We start from the raw sequence: 14305 nt of genomic DNA, 5'->3' as shown, positions 1-14305 counted from the left end.
GCCTCCCACAGTGCTGGGATTACAGGCTTGAGCCACCGCGCCCGGCCTGAATATTCTTCTAAATAAAAACTGAGTCAAAAGGAAACTTAAAATATATTGTATTAAGCCATTTTTGCATTACTATAAAGAAATATTTGAGCCTGGGTAATTTATAAAGAAATGAGATTTAATTGGCTCACAGTTCTGTGGGCTTTACAGGAAGCACGGTGCTGGCATCTGCTTGGCTTCTAAGGGAGTTCTCATCAAGCTTACAATTATGGTGGAAGGTGAAGGGGGAACAGGCACATCACATGTTGAAAGCAGGTGAAAGTGAGAAAGAGTGGAATGAGGAGGTGCCACACACTTTTAAATGACCAGATATCATGTGAATGTAAAGTGAGAACTGACTTATCACCAATGGGATGGCCCAAGCTGTTCATGAGGGATCCGTTCCCATGTCCAAACTCCTGCTGCCAGGCCTCACCTCCAGCATTGGAAATTAAATTTCAACACGAGATTTAGCTGGGGGCAAATATCCAAACTATACATACATTAAAACTATTTTAAAATCTATTGATATGAGAACTATACACAAAAATGGGCTATTGCTAAAGTAGAACTTTTTTATTACCAGAATAGAAAAAGAGAAAATAAGCACTGTGCTTAACATTTAAAAAAATACTGGGGCTGGCTCACACTTGTAATCCCAGCACTTTGGGAGGCTAAGGAGGTGAGCAGATCACTTGAGCTCAGGAGTTCGAGACCAGCTGGGCAATGTAGCGAAACCCCGTTTTCAAAGAAAATACAAAATTAGCTGGGCCTGGTGGCCCGTGCCTGTAGTCCCAGCTACTAGGGAGACTGAGGTGGGAGGATTGCTTGAGCCTGGGAGGCAGAGGTTGCAGTTTGCTGAGATAGAGATAGCACCACTGCACTCCAGGCTGGGTGAGAGAGGAAGACCCTGTCTTAAAAACAAAAACAAAAACACGCACACAAAAGAAACACACACACACACACACACACACACACACACACACACACACACACACCCCTGCTGGGAGGGGAAGTGGGGAGAGCAGTCTCCAGAAAACCAATCTCTTTTTCAGCTCAGCCAAGCCTACCTCAGCTACACTAGAATACGCAAACAAAAATGGGATTCTGTTGTGCCACTCATAACCAATTTGAGTAAAAATATTTTTTTCCAAAAAAAAAAAAAAGATTGAATAGACATATGTAGCATAAAGAGTAAGTTGTTCAGGAATAAAGATGCGCAAGAACTTTTTTTTCTTTGGTACATGTTCTTTTTTTAATTATAAAATATTAAAATGTAAAAAACTTTTTTTCTACTCAGCAATAATTACAAATAACAGCTCCACATGGTTTGTTAAAAATAATTTAATTCAAACAGTGATTAGTCAAAATGACAAAGTCATAAAAACATATTCTCAGTAACAGCTTTTACACGCGATGCTCCATTCATCAGTTTCTCAATCGTTATGCATCTTTAATACTTTTTTTCTGGTTTTGGAATTTTTTTAGATGGTTTTCCTGTTTTTCTTATTTTCAGTTAATTCTATAGGTCTAAGCTATATGAACACTGAAATTTTAAGTAACCTAAATACTAAGTGGGAAACAAGAAATTTGTGTTATGCCCAGGCTCCATAAACTTACACAGTCATTAAATTAAAATGTAGTCACAAAAAGTATCCATTGAAGTGAAAAACAAAATAAGATGATCAAACTGTACATAATGTGTTTTCAAGTTAAAAACTAAAATAAAAAAATATAAGCACGTAAGAATATATCTATATTTATGCCCAGAAAGGGATTTAGGAAGGTAGAAGTCATTGTTCAATATAAATCATAATTTTTATTATAAATTGACAAATTATCATTGTATATATTTATGAGGTACAAAATGATATTATGTCTCATATATACAGTGTGGTATGATGAAATTAAGCTAATTAACAAATCCATCACCTCGAATACATATCATTTTTTGTGGTGAGAACATTTGCAATTTACTCTCTTAGCAATTCTTTAAATCTTTTAAAGTATATTTATTTTATACTTTAAGTTCTGGGATACATGTGTAGAACTTGCAGGTTTGTTACATAGCTATACATGTGCCATGGTGGTTTGCTGCTCCCATCAACTCATCATCTACATTAGGTATTTCTGCTAATTCTATCCCTCCCCTAGCCCCCCACCCCATGACAGGCCCCAGTGTGTGATGTTTCCATCCCTGTGTCCATGTATTCTAATTGTTCAACTCCCACTTATTATTAACTATGGTCATCATGCTGTGCAATAATCTCAAAAAACATATTTCTCCTAACAGAAACTTTTAACCTTTTAACCAACATCTCCCCCATCCCCAGCCTTCGATAACCACCATTCTACTCTCTACTTTTATAAGGGTTAGATTTGTTTGTTTGTTTGTTAGGTTGGATTTTTTTTTTTTTTTTTTTTTGAGAAAAGGAAGGAAGGAAGGAAGAGAGGGACGGAGGGAGGGAGGGAAAGAGAGAGGGAGGCTTGCTCTGCCACCTAGGCTGGAGTGCAATGGCATGATCTCAGCTCACTGAGGCCTCTACCTCTTGGGTTCATGCAATTCCCCTGCGTCAGCCTCCCGAGTAGCTATGACTACAGAGTCATGCCACCATGCTTGGCTATATAAGTGTTTAATTGTTTTATACTCCACATTAAGTGAGTTCATGTGTTTTTCTGTTTCTGACTTATTACACTTAGCATAATAACCTCCAGGTTCATCCATGTTGTCTCAAATGACAGAATTTCCTCTTTTTAAATGCTGAATACTATTTTATTGTGAATACATACCACATTTTCTTTATTATTTCATCCACTGATGGACACTTAGCTTGATCCCATAACTTGGCTGTTGCAAATAATGCTGCAATGAACGTGGCAGCAGAGACATCTCTTCAGCATACTGATCTCACCTCTTTTGCATATACACCAAAAGAGGGATTGTTGGATCATATGGTAATTCTATTTTTAGTTTTTTGCAGAATCTCTATACAGTTTTCCATAATGGCTATATTAACTTACATTCTTGTCAAACAATGTACAAGGGTTTACTCTTCTCCAAATCCTCACCAAATTTTATCTTTTGTCTTTTTTGATAATAGCCATTCTGACAAGTGTGAGGTGATAGCATTGGTGGTATTACACTGCATTTCCCTAATGAGTAGTGATGTTGAGCATTTTTTCATCTGTCTGTTGGTCATTTGTATGTCTTCTTTTGAGAAATGTCTATCCAAGTCTTTTGCCCATTTTTCTTTCTGTTTTTTTTTGTTGTTGTTGTTGTTGTTTTTGAGACAGAGTCTCACTCTGTCACCCAAGCTGGAGTGCAGTGGTGCCATCTTGGCTCACAGCAACCTCTACCGCCCAGGTTCAACCAATTCTCCTACCTCAGCCTCCTGAGTAGCTGGGATTACAGGTGCATACCACCACATCCAGCTAATTTTTGTGTTTTTAGCAGAGACGGGATTTTGCCATGCTGGCCACGCTGATCTTGAACTCCTGACCTAAGGTGATCCCAAAGTGCTGGGATCCTGCCTCGGCATCCCAAAGTGCTGGGATTACAGACATGAGTCACCACGCCTGGCCCACTCATTTTCATTTTCTTCTTATTGAGTTTTCAGAGTTCCCCATACATTTTGGGTATTAATCCTTTATCAGATGTATGTCTTGTGTTTGGCCATTTGTACATCTTTTCTGAGAAGTATTTGTTCATGCCTTTTGCCCCATTTTTGATGGGATCATTTGTTTTTTGCTTGTTCAATTGTTTAATTCCTCATAGATTCTGGATATTAGACCTTATGTGAATGCATAGTTTGTGAATATTTTCTCCCATTCTGCAGTTTGTCTGTTTAATCTATTGCTAGTTTCTTTTGCTGTGCATAAGCTCTTTAGTTTAATTAGGTCTCACTTATAAATTTTTGTTTTTGTTGCAATTGCTTTTGAGGTCCTAGCCATAAATTCTTCCCAAAGGCCAATATTTAGAATGGTGTGTCCTAGGTTTTCATCTAGAATTCTTATAGTTTGAGGTTTTACATTTAAATTTTTAATACAAGCCAGGTGCAGTGGCCAATGCTTGTAATCCCAGAATTTTGGGAGGCTGAAGTGGGGGGATCACTTGAGCCCAGGAGTTCAAGACCAGCGTGGGCACTGTGGTAAAACTCCATTTCTACAAAAAATAAAAATATTAGCTGGACCTGGTGGGATGTGCCTGTAGTTCCAGCTACATGGGAGGCTGAGGCAGGACAATCACCTGAGCCCAGGGAGGCCAAGGCTGCAGTGAGCTATAAACATGGCAGTACACTCCAGCCTGGATGATAGAGTAACTGTCTCAAAAGAAAAAAAAAAACAAAACCCATAAATCTTTAATCCACCTTGAGTTAATTTATATCTATGTTGAAAGACAGAGGTCCAGTTTCATTCTTCTGCATTGGGCTAGCCAGCTATCCCAGTACCATTTATTGAATAGGGAGTCATTTTCCTATTGATTATTTTTGTCAACTTTGTCAAAGATTAGATAGCTGTAGTGTACAGCTTTATTTCTGAGTTCTCTAAGCTGTTTCATTGGTCTATGTGTCTTTTTTGGTACTAGCACCATGCTGTTTTGGTGACTGTAACCTTATAGTATCGTTGGAAGTCTGGTAATATGATGCATCCACCTGTGTTCTTTTTGCTTAGGATTGCTTTAGGTATTTGGGCTTTTATTGGCTCCATTTAAATTTCAGAATAGTTTTTTATATGTCTGTGAAAAAGGATATTGGTAGTTTGATAGCAATGGCATTAAATCTGTAGGTTGCTTTGGGCAGTATGGCCACTTAAACAATGTTGATTGTTTGAATTCATGAGCATGGAATGTTTTTCCATTTGTGTCATCTATGATTTTGTTTAGCAGTATTTCATAGTTCTCCTTGTAGAGGTCTTTCACTTATTTGGTTAGATGTATTCCTAGGTATTGTTTTATGTAGCTATTATAAATGGGATTGCATTCTTGATTTGGCTCTCAGTTTTAAAATTAATGGTATGTAGAAATGCTACTAATTTTTTTACATTGATTTTGTATCCTGAAATTTTATTATAGTCCTTGGCTTTTCTGTGATGGGAGACTTTTTATTCAATCTCTTTTCTCATTATTGTTCAGGTCAGATTTTCTATTTCTTCAAGATTCACTCTTGTAAGTTGTATATATATATCTAGGAATCTATCAATTTCTTTTAGGTTATCCAGTTTGTTATCCAGTCGTTCAAAGTAATGTCTTTGATTATTTTTATTTCTGTGGCATTTGTTGTCATGTCTCTCATTTTTAAAATTTATTTATTTGAGGTTTCTTCTCTTTCTGCTTAGTCTAGCGACATGTTTATCAATTTTGTTTTTAATAAGCCAATTCTTAGTATAGTTTATATTTTTCTATTTTTTTCTAGTCTCTATTTTATTTATCTCTCCTCTAATCATTGTTATTTCTTTCCTTCTGTTCACCTTAGACTCAGTTTATTTTTCTTTTTCTACTTCCTTGTAGTATAACATTAGATTGTTTGTTTGAGATCTTTCTCTTTTTTTGATACAGGCATTTATTGCTATAAATATTCCTCTTAGAATTGCTTTTGCTACCTCTTATAAATTTTTGTATATTGTGTTTCCATTTTCATTTAACTCAAGATAATTTTTAATTTCTCATTTGATTTCTTCTTTGACTCATTTGCTGTTCAGCAACATGTTATTTAATTTCCACATATTCCTGAATTTTCAAAACTTCTCCAGTTATTTATTTCTAGTTTCATACCATTGTGGTCAGAGAAGTTACTTGATATGCTTCAATCCTCTTAAATTTGTTCAGACTTGTTTTGTGGTCTAACATATAATTTATCATAGAGAATGTTACGTGTGTGCTTGAGAAGACTGTGAATTGTGTTGCTGTTGGATGAAATGCTCTGTAAATGTCTGTTAGGTCTATTTGATCTAAAGTGCAGTGCAAGTCCAATGTTTCCTTATTAATTTTTTATGTGGATGATCTGTTCATTATTGATAATAGGACTTGAAGTCCCCTATTGTTATTATATTGCAATCTATCTCTTCCTTCAGATTTTTAAATATTTGCTTTATATATTTAGGGGCCCCAATGTTGGGTGCATATCGATTTACAATTGTTATATTCTTTTGATGAATCAGCCCCTTTATTATTATATAATGACCTTCTTTGCCTCTTTTTATAGTTTTTTTTTTTTAATTTAAAGTCTGTTTTATCTGATATAAATATAGCTACCCCTGTTGTATTTTGGTTTCCATTTGCATGGAATATCTTTTTCCATCTCTTCACTTTCAGCCTATTTGTGTTCTGAAAAGTGAAGTGAGTCTCTTCTAGGTAGTATATAGCTGTTTTTTTTTTTTTGGGGGGGGGGTCTTATTTTTTTTTAGTCCATTCACTTACTCTTTTATTGGACAATGTAATCCACTTACACTTGTCTTAGTTTATTTTGTACTACTATAACAGGATACCACAAACTGTGTAATTTATAATGAACTGAAATGTATTGGCTCATGGTTCTGGAGGCTGGCAAGTCCAAGGTCAAGGGATTGGCATCTGATAAAGGTCTACTTGCATCCTAACACAGTAGAAGGCATCACATGGATGATAGAGCAAGAGGATGCCAAACTCATCCTTTTTTAAGGAACTCACTCCAGTGACAATGGCATTAATTCATTCATGAAGACAGTGCCCTATGACTCAGATACCTCCCTATAGGTCCTACCTCCTAACACCTCCACATTGGAGGTCAAGCTTTCAACTTATGAACTTCAAGCAGCACATTGAAACCATGGCAACATTCAAAGTACTTATTGATAGATAATGGCCGACTAATGCCATTTTTTAATTTATTTTCTGGTTGTTTGTAAAGACTGTATTTCTTTCTTCCTCTCTTGCTGTCTTACTTTGTGGTTTTGTGATTTTCTGTAGTAGTATGCTCTGAATCCTTTCTATTTATGTTCAGGGATCCCAATGAGGTAAAACTGAAATGGGCTTCTTGGAAAGCTTCTCTGAAAGCTAGAGAAGCTGGATATTATTCACTTCTTACCTCTTTTAAAGACCACAAAAATCAGCATTATTCAATTTTTACTTCTTTTAAAGACCAAAAAAAAAAACTAGCATCATTGTTTAAAATGTATATAGATATAAAAAAGTGGAGAGGAAAAAAGAGTCGGATAATCAATATGTGAAAACTAATGACTAGGAATATCAAGGTTGGAACAATTTCTTTTCAAAATATTTATTTACCTGGGTGTGGAGGTGCATGCCTGTAATTCCAGTTACTTAGGAGACTGAGATAGGAGAATCACTTGAACACAGCAGGTGGAAGTTGCAGTGTGCTGAGATTGCACCACTGTACTCCAGCCTGGACAACAGAGTGAGTCTTCCTCTCAAAAAAAAAAATGTACATATGCATATATACATATTTATTTACTATATGTAACATACAACCATAAAATAGACATGAATTTATGAATTTGCTTATATATAATTTTACACACATGTATATCTTACATCATTTTTATCATATTGTATATCAGGTTTTGTATAATATTTTTTCATTCATATCATATCATATGCATTTTTTCATGTCATTAAAATTCACAGAAAGTGTAATTTTGTTGGCTACATATTATTGTGTCATATAACTTTTATTTATATTGTGGTTAAAAACATGTAACATGAAATTTACCTTTTAACCAATTATTAAGTGTAGAGTATTTTTATCTGTATGCACACCATGGATCTAGTCAGCCTGTTGGGCTTGCTCAGCTGGCTTTTGAAAGAGAGTTCAGGGCTTTCTTAGCAGGCAGGTAAAGTTAAGCTGGTGTAATGACCACTCACGCTCAGTTTTCACATTGTAAAATATGAATAATACTACTAACCACCTTGTCAGATTATTAGCTAGATTAAATGCAATGCATAAATCACTTAACACAAAAGCACATAGTACCTACTCAGTACACATTTCCTTTTATTAATAGTATTGGTCAGTTTATGTCAATCTGAACTATTAATACTGCTGGGGACTTTGAGATACTTAGAGGCTTAGATCACTTAAATTTATTTTGCATCAATAAAAATGAAATATTTTGTTTTTACAAACTAGCACCATGGTTTCACCTTTTTAAAATGTGATACATCCAAATGAAATCTATTTGTGTGTGTATGTGTGCTAACATTTGACCTGCATCATACAGTGTCTGACACAAAGTAAGTAAAAAACCTTTCTTGAATGAACAGTGTTGTACAGCTATAAAGCCACTACCACAAACTACAAACTGTGTATTCTGAGTTCACAAAAGACATACATTACTGAAAGCTTTGACTGGTAACAGTAGATAAAAGTCTTAATAGATTCATTGACTTCCCATAAACAAATAATGAAGTTCATACTCTATAGTGCATTATACCTGTGCTGAAGAAGACTCTACCATACTTACCTGTCAAGAGCTCTAACTAGTTGTGAAGGAAGGAGTTTCCCTTCCCATTTCAATTCCTTCAGACCACAAGCTGTCTAACTGATGGGGAAGGGGCACTCATGCACAGAAGTAGGTCAAACTAGGCTGAATTTAAAATAACTGAATACAACTGAAAATCTATAGGATTTTCCTGAGGTATCATTAAGAGATTAGTCAGGGGGGTTTGATAAAACAGAGTCGAAGCTATTTAGAAAAAAAAAGTTTTATTTTTATACCCAGGAAAATTGCTTATTAAACTTGTTATGCATATTTTGCTGGCAGAAAGACTTTTAAAAACTTTTAGAATCTAAGGCCATACCACCCTGAGTGTACTCAATCACATCTGGAAAATTTTAGAGCCATTAAAGAGTTTAAGAACCTTAAAACTAAGAAATAATTAATGTTACTTATGGACATACGATACTTAAGAAGAAAATAATTTACAATATATGTAAATCACCTGATATTAACAACAGTGTAATGAATATGTCAGGTACTAAAATTGTTATATTGCTTCATTTAATTTTATCATGCTAGAAATATCACTTGTGAATTGTTCTTACTAATTTATAACAAAGACAGTAGGATATCTGAAGGATATCCCTCCTTCAGTTTGCTGCCTGACAAAACCTATATTTGTATTTCCAGACCAGCACAAATGCCACCTCTAGGAATGTTATAAATAATATATTTCTATATCACATTGTATTATAATTTTCTGTTTATGTTTTTTCCACAACTAGATATGTGTTCTTCAAAAATAATAAAATATCTTATTTGTTTTTGTATTCCCTACCTGGTATAATGCCTGACGTGTAGTAGGCAGTTAATAAGTGACTGAGTCAATTAATGAATAAGTCACATATACAGTCATTCATTGCTTAACAATGGGGTATATTCTGAGAAATGTATTGTTAGGTGATTTCATAGTTGTGCAAACATCATAGACACAAACCTTGATGGTCTATCCTACTATACACCTAGGCTATATGGTATAGCCTAATGCTCATAGGCTACAAACCTGTACAGAATGTTTCTCTACTACATACACAGGTAGCTGTAACACAATGGCAAGTATTTGTGCATCTAAATATGAAAAAGTTACAATTTTTAAAAGAAATAATAATCTTATTTTCTACTATCATATATGCAATCTGCCATTGACCAAACATTGTTATGTGGGGCATGGCTGTATTTTTCATCATTAAAGAGTTGAAATTAAGTTTTGAATAACTAGCATATTTTGGGAAAGTCATTGATGATCATGAGCATGAGGTGCTCAATGTACTAGGTTAGTATAACCTTTTTAAATAAAGTTACAAGAGATTTACTGGAAGAGCTGATAATTGACTTTATTGCTCACCAAATTGCTGACCCTAACATGGGTATTAAAAATTATGAAAAACATCTAAACTGATGGCTTTTTAAAGAACACTCTGTTTACTTCAGGCTATGATGCATTTATTACTGTGAAGTCAAAGAACAGTTCTAAGAGATCTTAATTTCCCAGTAACATGACAGTGAGCTGGATGGTGGAATATGATCTAAGCCTTGCAATTCTACACGAGTGTTTAACTTCCTCAAGTAACTCATTAACTGTTTGTCTTACTAAAGAAAGTGCAGGATGATTCTGAAATAACTCAGTAGACTAATAAGTGTTTTTGCAACAGGAAAAATTTTCACACTTTAATGCTATTATTAAAGTATTATTAAAATAGATACTCTACTGTAGATGAGTTGTCTTAATTCACTGAGATACTGTCTCAAATTTTTTGCTTGGTGTGTTTCTTTCTCAGCTTCAAATGTGGTGCAGACAGAGTTGTAAAGCCCTCATTTTAACCTTGCAAGCTTTCATTCATTATTTCTCAAAATAATGGAGTTTTCTACTTAGCACATACCCAAATGCATACAAGGAAATATTCTTCTAAGAAGTAAACATGGTAATGTAGTGATTAATTTTTAAGAAGATCCTACTTAAAAAGTAAACAATATTGTTTTGTTTATAATCTTATATGGAATGGTATACCTGTTAAATTCTAGAGTGACATTGGTACTAATTTGGCTGCTCTCCTAGTTTTACAAGCCTGGCTACAGGATTTTGGCATCTGTAGACTTGAGTAAAGTATCTTACATAAAGATAAAATTTCTTCAAGTGGAGATGAAATATTTTCAGAAGTAGTTCTAAGTGAAAACTCAGTTTAGCAACAATCTAGACATTTATGTCTGTCTTGTTCATCTTTTGTTTCCTAGCACGTAAATGAATCTACCAGAAAATAACCTGAACTAATTGTCTTACAATTAAAGAGTGCTTAAACTGAACTGCAATTAATGAATTTTCTTTTTTTTAACAACATAATGGGTTTATATTTAATATACTACTTCTCATCAGGAGGATGTTACTCAGTTAATATAAAGTTTCTTTGACATTAAATCTCTTTCCCATGTCAATGACTAAATCATTTCTGATTTCAGTATTAGATACACTGAATATATTTTTCTAAATTTTTTTCCCCCAGAGATAAAAAGTTCTCTTTTTTGGCTATTTGGTATCTAAATACAATATTAACTTGGGAGATAACAAGACAAAAATCTAATGAAAATATGGAGAAAAGACTCTGCAACAATTCAGAAGACAGTGATTATAAGTGAACAGTGGTGATTTCCTAGAATTCTGGGCAAGAACTTCCTTCTATTCCATGTCCTTTGATAATTCCAAAACTATGAAATATTCAGTCATCTTACTTCTTTGATCTTCCTTCTGACCAGTAAATACAAATCAAAGGCTGCATTTTTCAGTGCATTATTTGATGTAAAGAAAACTTTTCTTTTTTCCATATACATATATCTGTTTGTTCCCATTTCATGAAAACAATAAAGAATGTAAAACTGGACGCGGTCAAACTAGCCATGATGCGAGTCTAGGAATTCTTCGCTTCAAGCCTGGTCCTGGCTGTTAGTTTGGAACTCACGCAACCAGATGCTAACTCGCCTTCAGAATGCAGAGGGGATGAAACACTGACGGGACATTTCAATCTGTATATGGGAATCGGGAGGGACCTTCTTTTCCTGTTCTTCTGTTTTGGATGCATTTGAAGGTCCAGATTTTGAATGAATCACTGTAGAGATTGAACAGAGCTGCACCTGGATCCCCCAGTGGTGAGGAGACCTGAAAACCAGAAAAAGCAAAGCAATCCTCTGGAACCTCCTGAAATCTGCAGTCCCTGTTGCTCCCTCTGGGAGTTTTCTAGTCCCTCTTAATTGAAGCATGTCTTTCAGAGCCCTGCACCACCCAGGTTGGGCATCTGGTCTTGGAGGTGCCTTGTGGGTGTGGCTTTGAAGGGATGGCTACAATTGAGGAAATTGTGGATATTAAGAAAGTCAGGAAAGGAAAAGATCACTCACAATTCAGCAATTCAGAGTAAGTTCCTGATGGACTTTCTGGCTGTTTGATGCATAGAGGCCAGGCCTCACTTTGTATCAGGACTGTGGATGCAGTATTTAAAGGGGTACCAAAAAAAAACCCAGTAATCAAGATAAAATTTTAATGTGATGTCTTTAAAAACACAAATTAATGCAAAAAGAAAACACTCATGTTGAACAAAATACTTAGAATGCTGCCTCCTCTTCAACACCACCTCCACCCCCACCCTCCAGAAGGTTCCTGGAAGCCGCACCTGTAAGGTAAAAATGAAAACCTCAGGCTGGGCATCGTGGCTCATGCCAATAATCCCAGGACTTTAGGAGGCCAAGGTGGGTGGATCACCTCAGGTCAGGAGTTCGAGACCAGGCTGGCCAACATGGCAAAATTCGGTCTCTACTAAAAAACAAACAAAAAATTGGCTGGGCATGGTGGTGGGAACCTGTAATGCCAGCTACTTGGTAGGCTGAGGCAGGAGAATTACTTGGAGGCAGAGGTTGCAGTGAGCCAAGATTGCCATTGCACTCCAGCCTGGGCAACGGAGCGAGTCTGTTTCATAACAAACAAACCTCAAGTATTTCTGGATCAAGCCTTGGATCCTCATCACCACGGGCTCTATTGCTGGTCACCACAGACCAGCCTCCATCCCCTAAAATCCTGGGGAAATAGGACCAGACTCTCCCCTGACTCCATTCGGAGGGTTTGCCCCAAGACAATCTTGCTTTCACCGAGAAGTCTTGGGATTCCCTGTCCTGGCATACCCTCCTACTCTAGGGGACACAGGGCCAGTGTCACCCCGAAACCGGGAGTCCCAGCAGAGCATCACCTCCCCCTGAGTGGCATCCATCCTGACCTGGCTTCTACTCGGAGAAGGGCCCAAGTGCGGAAACCTGGAGCTAAGCTTACCTGTAGCTGAACGTCAGTGCAGACTGCAGAGCGCTGGGACCACATTTTCCAGAACCCTTCGCTGCTCTTGGGGTGCTCTCACGGTCAGCACATCTCATTGGCTTACGGAAGAGAAAGTTGTCAATGTCATTTGGGCATCTTAACAGTGGGCTCCTAAACTTGGTGCGTGCTGTGCAGATGTCAGAGGCACCCTGTGTGGGCAAAGTTGACTGCTTGCCGCCTATCTAGCTCCAAAACTACAATCCCCAGTGGCCTCTGCAGTCACTTCCACCACCCACCCTACACAGCTTCCCATGTGTTGCATTGATGTCAGAAGTACTTCCGGTCAGTGGGCCAGCCCCTAGTCTGGTTGACACCCGGGGAGGCCTCCCTCTTCAAGACTTCCCCACACCTCTGTCCCTTACCTGACCTTCACTTTCAGGATCTACAGTGTGCACCTGCATTCCGTGGGTGCCCTGTAGGCAGTCAGCATGCCCCTGTGCGTGTTCTGTGTTACTCAATGGGGTTGCAAGCTGGAAGCCCCAGAGAGCTCTCAGAATTCGGCTGCTCTCCTGTGGGCACCTCCAGACGATTTTTCCTTCCATTTGAGCCCACAGGGTTAGAGGCAACCCCTCCTTGGTTGCTTGGGGACAAGGACTTCACTCCCTGGCCCGAGCCTGAAACAGCTTGGGCTCATGCTGGGTACCTCTGGATAGGAATTGGCTACCCTGGTGATTTCTCGGACATTCCTGGCCCCAGCTGTGGGGCTCTGCAGTGGACTGCTGCACTTCACCTCTTGGGGAGGGAGATTCCACTTGAGAGTCAACAAAGAGGTGAGAATTACCTGTAATTCCATCCTGACTGTCAAGAGGATGGATGCACTTAGCTTTTCTTGTGGAGACTGCCTTGTTGGTACTGGTCAAAGTTCATTCCTCTTCCTGGAAGATGAGCTCATGCTAATAGGAGTCTTTCCTCAGCATTCCTTTCTGCTCCATCCATACTGCAGTCACTTATGAAGTAGTTAATTGTAAACACATATGGAACAGTTTATATATTGTTATTTGGATGAAGGGCAGGGACAGCAGAGATGCCTCTGATTACTAGTGGCTAGGAAGGACTCCCAGAAATAGGGCTGTGTCAGCTGCCCCTGACCAGTTTGGTAAGTTGGAGATTAGAGGGAAGACGTTGCAGTGGGAGGCACAAGGAAGCATGATTTCAGAGGCCAGACTCTTGCTACAATGTAGAAGGATTATGGTGGCCCATGGATTTGATTTGATTAAGGTTGAATTTTAAATATGTGTAGGTGAAGATACAGACTAGCTATTCACACATAGAACAAGGAGTTTGACAGAATCTGACCTGAATTTTACATTTGAGAGCATTTTCAGCTTCTGGCAATTGGGACATTTCACCCAAAATTTCATATTCCCTTCTTCTCTGAAAATAAATCTGCCTTAAGTCTGCACTGTTTTTAGTGTCAATTTGAGCGAAACAATGTCT

At 37.4% G+C, this 14305-nt stretch overlaps 1 long non-coding RNA gene across 1 annotated transcript in view; it reads left to right on the top strand.

Annotated features, from left to right (window-relative positions):
• LOC108300266 overlaps positions 1-14305 on the top strand; it is a 35728-nt gene that overhangs the window by 13621 nt on the left and 7802 nt on the right. The gene's annotated exons all lie outside the window — the stretch shown is intronic.

Source organism: Cebus imitator, unplaced genomic scaffold, assembly GCF_001604975.1.
Source record: "Cebus imitator isolate Cc_AM_T3 unplaced genomic scaffold, Cebus_imitator-1.0 Scaffold25, whole genome shotgun sequence".
Taxonomy (NCBI): Eukaryota; Metazoa; Chordata; class Mammalia; order Primates; family Cebidae; genus Cebus; species Cebus imitator.
The sequence above is the reverse complement of the archived record's forward strand: the minus strand, read 5'-3'. Positions and strand labels throughout refer to the sequence as shown.